This window comes from Physeter macrocephalus, chromosome 1 (genome assembly GCF_002837175.3).
Source record: "Physeter macrocephalus isolate SW-GA chromosome 1, ASM283717v5, whole genome shotgun sequence".
In the NCBI taxonomy this organism is placed as follows: Eukaryota; Metazoa; Chordata; class Mammalia; order Artiodactyla; family Physeteridae; genus Physeter; species Physeter macrocephalus.
In genome coordinates, this window is record NC_041214.2 from 91,926,438 (window position 1) to 91,933,853 (window position 7,416).

The 7,416-nt window shown below is 34.9% G+C and overlaps 1 protein-coding gene across 3 annotated transcripts in view; it reads right to left on the minus strand.

Moving 5' to 3' along the window:
• Positions 1-7,416, minus strand: part of SLC49A4 (solute carrier family 49 member 4) — a 92,893-nt gene that overhangs the window by 17,089 nt on the left and 68,388 nt on the right. For 2 of the 3 annotated variants that reach the window (XR_003680972.2, XR_003680973.2), the window contains exon 8: positions 3,053-3,222. The exons of the other annotated variant lie outside the window; for it this stretch is intronic. The gene's annotated coding sequence lies outside the window, so the exon portion shown is untranslated. The remainder of the gene's footprint in view (positions 1-3,052; positions 3,223-7,416) is intronic. 3 annotated transcript variants of the gene reach the window in all.

The window sequence follows — 7,416 nt, forward strand, 5'->3', positions numbered from 1 at the left end:
CAATATTGTGAAAATGACTATACTACCCAAAGCAATCTACAGATTCAATGCAATCCCTATCAAATTACCAATGGCATTTTTTACAGAACTAGAACAACAAATCTTAAAATTTGTATGGAGAAACAAAAGACCCCGAATAGCCAAAACAGTCTTGAGGAAAAAAAGCAGAGCTGGAGGAATCAGACTCCATGACTTCAGACTATACTACAAAGCTTCAGTAATCAAGAAAATATGGTACTGTCACAAAAACAGAAATATAGATCAATGGAACAAGATAGAAAGCCCAGAGATAAACCCACGCACCTATGGTCAACTATTCTATGACAAAGGAGGCAAGGATATACAATGGAGGTAAGACAGTCTCTTCAATAAGTGGTGCTGGGAAAACTGGACAGCTACATGTAAAAGAATGAAATTCTTTTACACTCCCCAACACCATACACAAAAATAAACTCAAAATGGATTAGAGACCTAAATGTAAGACTGGACACTATAAAACTCTTAGAGGAAAACATAGGAAGAACACTCTTTGACATAAATCACAGCAACATCTTTTTTGATCCACCTCCTAGAGTAATGGAAATAAAAACAAAAATAAACAAATGGGACCTAATGAAACTTAAAAGCTTTTGCACAGCAAAGGAAACCATAAACAAGACAAAAAGACAACCCTCAGAATGGGAGAAAATATTTGCAAACGAAGCAACTGACAAAGGACTAATATCCAAAATTTATAAGCAACTCTTGCAGCTCAATAACAAAAAAACAAACAACCCAATCCAAAAATGGGCAGAAGAACTAAATAGACATTTCTCCAAAGAAGATATACAGATCGCCAACAAACACATGAAAGAATGCTCAACATCATTAATCATTAGAGAAATGCAAATCAAAACGACAATGAGATATCATCTCACACCGGTCAGATTGGCCATCATCAAAAACTCTAGAAACAATAAATGCTGGAGAGGGTGTGGAGAAAAGGGAACCCTCTTGCACTGCTGGTGGGAATAATGTAAATTGATACAGCCACTATGGAGAACAGTATGGAGTTACAATAGCCAGGTCATGGAAGCAACCTAAATGCCCATTGACAGACGAATGGATAAAGAAGATGTGGTACTTATATACAATGGAATATTACTCAGCCATAAAAAGGAATGAAACTGGGTCATTAGTAGAGAAGTGGATGGATCTACAGACTGTCATACCGAGTGAAGTAAGCCAGAAAAAGAAAAACAAATATCATATAATAACACATATATGTGGAACCTAGAAAAATGGTAGAGATGAACCAGTTTGCAGCGCAGAAATTGAGACACAGATGTAGAGAACAAACGTATGGACATGTATACACTGATGTGCATAAAATGGATGACTAATAAGGACCTGCTATATAAAAAAATAAATAAAAATTAAAAAAATCTACACAGGAAGGGGTTAAATTAAGACCCTCATAATCAGAATGGGGGAAAGGTAGCTGTGTCAGGATTGATTTAATATTTTCCCCAGTGTTCTGGGACATGCATAAAGCAAAACCTGATTATTATGAGTCTGAATTTGACTTCCATTTGAATTTTCAATTAAGAGTCTGATACAATATCTTTACACATTGGTTTGGCAGATCCAGTGGGTGAATGTCATCTATTAAAAGTCAGGCAGACAAGATAATTTCCTGCTCATCAGAGAAGGTTCAATACATAATCATTAAATATTTCCATGACTTTCTATAGTACTGATACTAAAAATAAACTGCCTTTCAATTAAAAAGTCAGGGTAATTTTGCAGAACAAACACAATGCTGACACAGATTTTTTTTTTTCAAAGAAGCTGATAAAATTTCATAGGCTCATAATTTCAATTGCAAAAAACAAAGTCCTCTGTACCACAAAATACACTAAAAAAGGCTGTATTTCAAGAATATGACTTGGATCATAACCCTGAAAGAACTCTTCTCTCCACCCCTGCTTCCAGTGACAAACCAAATTACTAAACTTTAGGGAAGTAAAACTAAGTATGAATACATTTTTATTAATCAAATCACTCAAACCTTAGGTGATCAGTAGTTATAAAACAAATCACAAAATTTCAGTGAAGATGTATTTCCACTCAGCATTGAATGAGATTCTCAAGATATCAAAAACAGTCACAACTTCAAATCTTAAATTTATATAATTTTTTAAACAATTTTTAAAACTGCTTTTAAAAATATTATTATATTTGACTATCCTATCAACTCTGAGGCAGGTAAAGTAAGATGAAATGTCTGAAATTCTGAAAGTCAAAATGACTTATATAGAAACAATGTAAATTACCAGTGCTAATAACAATAGTATAATTAAGGCCTACAGAATCTAGCGTGCTTTCCACCAAGCCACTGTATCAGAGTGAAAAAAAATTCTTCTTTTATAATATTTCTTTTATTCAATGGTATTGACACAAAAGGAATGCTTCTCAAATCTGTATTCCACACAGAAGCTGGAAGTGACTGCTCATAAGACAGATGACAGAATAAAAAACAGAGCACCAAAAGGTTACAGACAAAAAAGATGAAATTTAATCATGATAAATGTAAAATGGGTCCAAAAATTATTGCTTAGGTATATAATAGGGAAAAGTTAGCTTAAGCCTTTCTTCAAAACCATTAAAAAAAAACATTTATCAAGTGCCTTTTATATGAAAGCAGCTATGCTGGAACAGTAAATAGGACACTCTATCCTCAAATCATTCCTAATCTAAAGGAATATGATGGACACCTATGGGCTCAGCAGCCATTTATATGCACAGTGTTAAGATAATTATACTTCATTCTCTTTAAAAGAAACCAGAAAAAGCTATGAGAAGCCACAGCCTTCTAGCATTAGGTGCCAAGTGCAGCAGGGAAAGTGTGCCAAATTCTAGTAATACTGTTTAAGGAGGAGCCTGACAAGCTATGGTAGGTTTAGAAGACAGTGACTATGCTCGTCAGTGGTGTGGAATCTATGTCTGATGAGGAAAGGTTATGAGAATTGGGGGATGTTTAGATTAATGGCTAAGTCCAGACATGACTTACATATTCAAATGTTCTGAGGACTGTCAACAGAAGAGGGTGGTGGCCAACTTGCTCTGTGGGAGTTGTGTTGCTCCAAAAGTAATAGCTTGATAGGAGGAAGAATTTCCCAGGACCCAGAGCTGATTAACAAGGGATGTTTTCACTCAAGTTGTGGTCATATGAACATACATCTGGATTGTAATGGAAGAGACTCATTTATTGAGTAAGTTATATCAGATGATGACTAAGGTTCATTTAAGTAGATCAATAACAAATTTAGATACATGTAAGTAAAGAGCTTAACTAGGATATTAAAAACAAAAATCTAAAAGGTGCTTCTTAGCGGGTAAGAATAATAGTAAATTTTTTTTACAGTTTTATTAAGAAGCATTATAAATATGAAATAAGGATTATAAAATAATATTTTTATCATAAATTATTTTAATGATTAGAATCAAGAAATTTCCCTAAATAGTAGGTTTATAACATTAATACACTTTATTAGATAAATTTTTATTATTGTGCACACTGAATTTTTATTTCATGATAAAAGGAAAGTTAACTGGGAATTATTAGATTAGACATTTATTAAAAATATTTATAAAAACTAAATTAAACTTGATATTGCAAGTGAAAATACTCCTTTTGGAAATAAAGACATACACGTAAAGGCAAACGGTAAACATTCAAAAGTTTGCCAACTACAGAGTTTTTCATACGTTTTGGGCATGCTGAATATATAGAATACATATGTATGTATATACACATACACTGATATACATTTCTATATCACCGAGCTGTGCCTTTCTTCTCAGCCTCACATTTTCTTCCTAAAAATGATTACTGTGGCCTTCATGGTCTATCACTAATTAAAATACGCAGTACGGGGCTTCGCTGGTGACGCAGTGGTTGAGAGTCCGCCTGCCAATGCACGGGACACAGGTTCGTGCCCCAGTCCGGGAAGATCCCACATGCCGCGGAGCGGCTGGGCCCGTGAGCCATGGCCGCTGAGCCTGCGCGTCCGGTGCTCCGCAACGGGAGAGGCCACAACAGTGAGAGTCCTGCGTACCGCAAAAAAAAAAACACAACAAAACAAAACAACGCAGTACGGGAGTTCGCTGATGGTCCAGTGGTGAAGAGTCTGCCTTCCAATGCAGGGGACTCGGGTTCGATCCCTGATTGGGGAACTGGGATCCCACATGCTACAGGTAAACTAATCCCGTGCACCACAACTACTGAGCTCGCGTGCCTCAACTAGAGAAGAGAAAACCCGCATGCCACAACTGGAGAGAAGTCTGCACACCACAATGAAAGATCCCGCATGTCACAACTAAGAACTGACGCAGCCATAAAAATGAATAAATAAATAAATAAATAAAATAAAAAGTAAAATAAAATATGCAGTAATGAAACTGGGGTTCCAAAAGAGGAGGGGTCATATTTTGCTGCAATATTCATTAATGGTGATGGTTTTCTTTCCACGTGTTATTACTTTGTGGGTGTCCCTTGTTTAGCCCCTTTGGTGGCAAAGTTTAGTCCTGTAAAGACTGAGTTATGTTTAGAGTCCCTTATGGCTGTAAGGCACAGTTATTATCTTGCAGAAATGAAGCACAACTAATAATTCTTTGAAACAGTGGGCCCAGAGTAGAGATTGGTTGGGAAATCAGATATCCTAAGTAGTATAGGTTTATCAGTAACCTTTAAGTTCCCAAAGAATGACATATGTTTCTGCAGAAGGCAATGTACTATTAAATCACGGAACACTGACTGATCACCTGGTCAAACCCTCTACCTTCAAGAAACACAAATTCTACTTGAAGACTTACTTCTCTTCTTGAAAATCTCCATGGATAAACATTACATGACCTTAGTAAGAAGCATTTATTTGAGCATTTCACAAATCCATTCTCATCTTTTAATCCATGTTCTATTTCTGCCTCTTAATCAGTCATGAACATGAGTAATTCACTTTTAGTTCATAAAACTGAAAACAATAATTCACTCCTTAGCCTTCTTTCTTTAAAGCTTAAAATCCCTAATTTCCTTAATAATGTACATTTCTTTAATCATGCTCATTCTTTTCTCAATTTTCTCATTTCTCCCCATTTTTGGGCAAGTGTATGTTTTTATTTCTTTGCATGCAATTATAATGGGATATAATTATCTTAACAAAGGCAAAATGCATGAAAATATATTAAGAGGATTACTCTCTAGCCTATACATGTCACATGCCTTTCAATACAACCAAATATATTTCCTTTCTTCAATTATCACTTAAAGCCAGCTTGTAGTCGGCTATCACCCTCAAGGGGCTTCTATCTAGCTAATCACCTCCCCTTATTCTCCCCACCCATTATCTGTTTCCGACATCACCATCATGGCATCTTAGTAACTTGCATTCGATGAAGAACCTCTCCCAAAGTATCTTCTGTTAAACAGTCAAATTACACTGTTTCAGCAAACTCAACACCAAAGTGCTAACAATTTTCAAAATGCTATTTTTAAAGTATTCATTTATTCGGTGAAAAATGACATGAGAATTGTGGCTAGCATGGCTAGACATCTAGTTCTCAGATAAGGTGAATAATGTATTTTCATAATTTTGTTTACAGCATAAGCTTCAAGATTTTGAAACTCATATTATCTAGTCATGAGTTTATTTATTGCCCTATTATAGCTAATTCAATTAACGAAGATATAATACAATATTAAATATTGAGTTTCCCTAAAGAAATAATAAAAGCATACCACTGAGAGCCTCCAAGAGGATGTATGTAAGCAAGTACATATACCAAAAGAGTACACCTTTAGATAGAATGGAATGATCCAGTTTTTCTTCTATAGAGATGGCAACAGTAATATCAAGATCAGTGGACTACAGAAAGATTGCATTAGAAGGTTCTAGCAGTAGTAGCACTTATAACACAAGGGTTGAACAAAATTAATAGCTTTTAATTTATTATGTCAACAGTTATAATTAATGTGTATATTTTCAAACACTTCATGTAAATTCTTCTGATTTATAAAAAATAATAATAGAAACACTAAGTTTGCTAGAAACTGGAAAAAGACTAGACATTTTCCTGATTAAAAAAAGAATGACTCTGGTAAAAAAAGAAACATGAATTTTCCATTACTGACTTTAAATATCAGCCTAAAGGTCTAGATGTGTCTATAATTAGATTTTGTAGTAAGTTACCTTTCATGAAACCTTTTTTACTTAAAAGGAATTAGGTCACATTTTTACAAAAGCAGTAAGAGTATCTGTGACAGATTTATTCAAATTCTCCATTGTTCCATTAAAATATGCCCTTTTGCCTTCTTACAGCTAGTGCTGAATAACAGAGTGGCTAAGCTTCCTGACTATTATTGGCAATAAGTCATATCTACTGAGATTCAAAATGGAGACAAAATATACTTCATTCATTCACTCATTCATTCATTACTCAGGGCTTATGCTAGGTACTGGGGTGGGAGTTGGGGGTCAGAATTTAAAAGGCAAAAGTCCATGCTCCAGATTTTCAGACTGGTAGGGAGATAAGACATATACTCAAGTAACTATTAAGTGGTATCAGGAAAGAGAAAAAAAATACTATGATAATTCAGAGAAGGTATGTGAACAAATCTAGTCCTTAACCCAGTGTATCTGTAAGTTAAAAATGCATCTTTGTAGAGCAGAAACTAACACAACAATGTAAAGCAATTATACTCCAATAAAGATATTTTAAAAATGCGTCTTTCAGGAGTTTCTAAGTGACATTAATAAACAGACTTACATTCGAAAACAGTAGAATTTATAAATTCAATGGTTAAGATGTCTACCTCAAACTCAACCTCTCAATTCTAGCCTTGATTTAATTTAGAATTCTGCTTTGCTTTCTGTCCAACATAATTATTTTTAAGGACAGAATGGGAAAACAGTCTTGACTGGGGTCAATTACATCAATTTTCTTTAAAGATTTAAAAAGATGCATAGTTTTCACAATAAATGCTGGAGAGGGTGTGGGGGAAAATGGAACCCTCTTGCACTGTTGGTGGGAATGTAAATTGATACAGTCACTATGGAGAACAGTATGGAGGTTCCTAAAAAACTAAAAATAGAACTACCATATGACACAGCAATCCCACTACTGGGCATATACCCTGAGAAAACAATAATTCAAAAGGAGTCATGGACCACAATGTTCATTGCAGCTCTATTTACAATAGCCAGGACATGGAAGCAACCTAAGTGTCCATCGACAGATGCATGGATAAAGAAGATGTGGCACATATGTACAATGGAATATTACTCAGCCATAAAAGGAAACGAAATTGAGTTATTTGTAGTGAGGTGGATGGACCTAGAGCCTGTCATACAGAGTGAAGTAAGTCAGAAAGAGAAA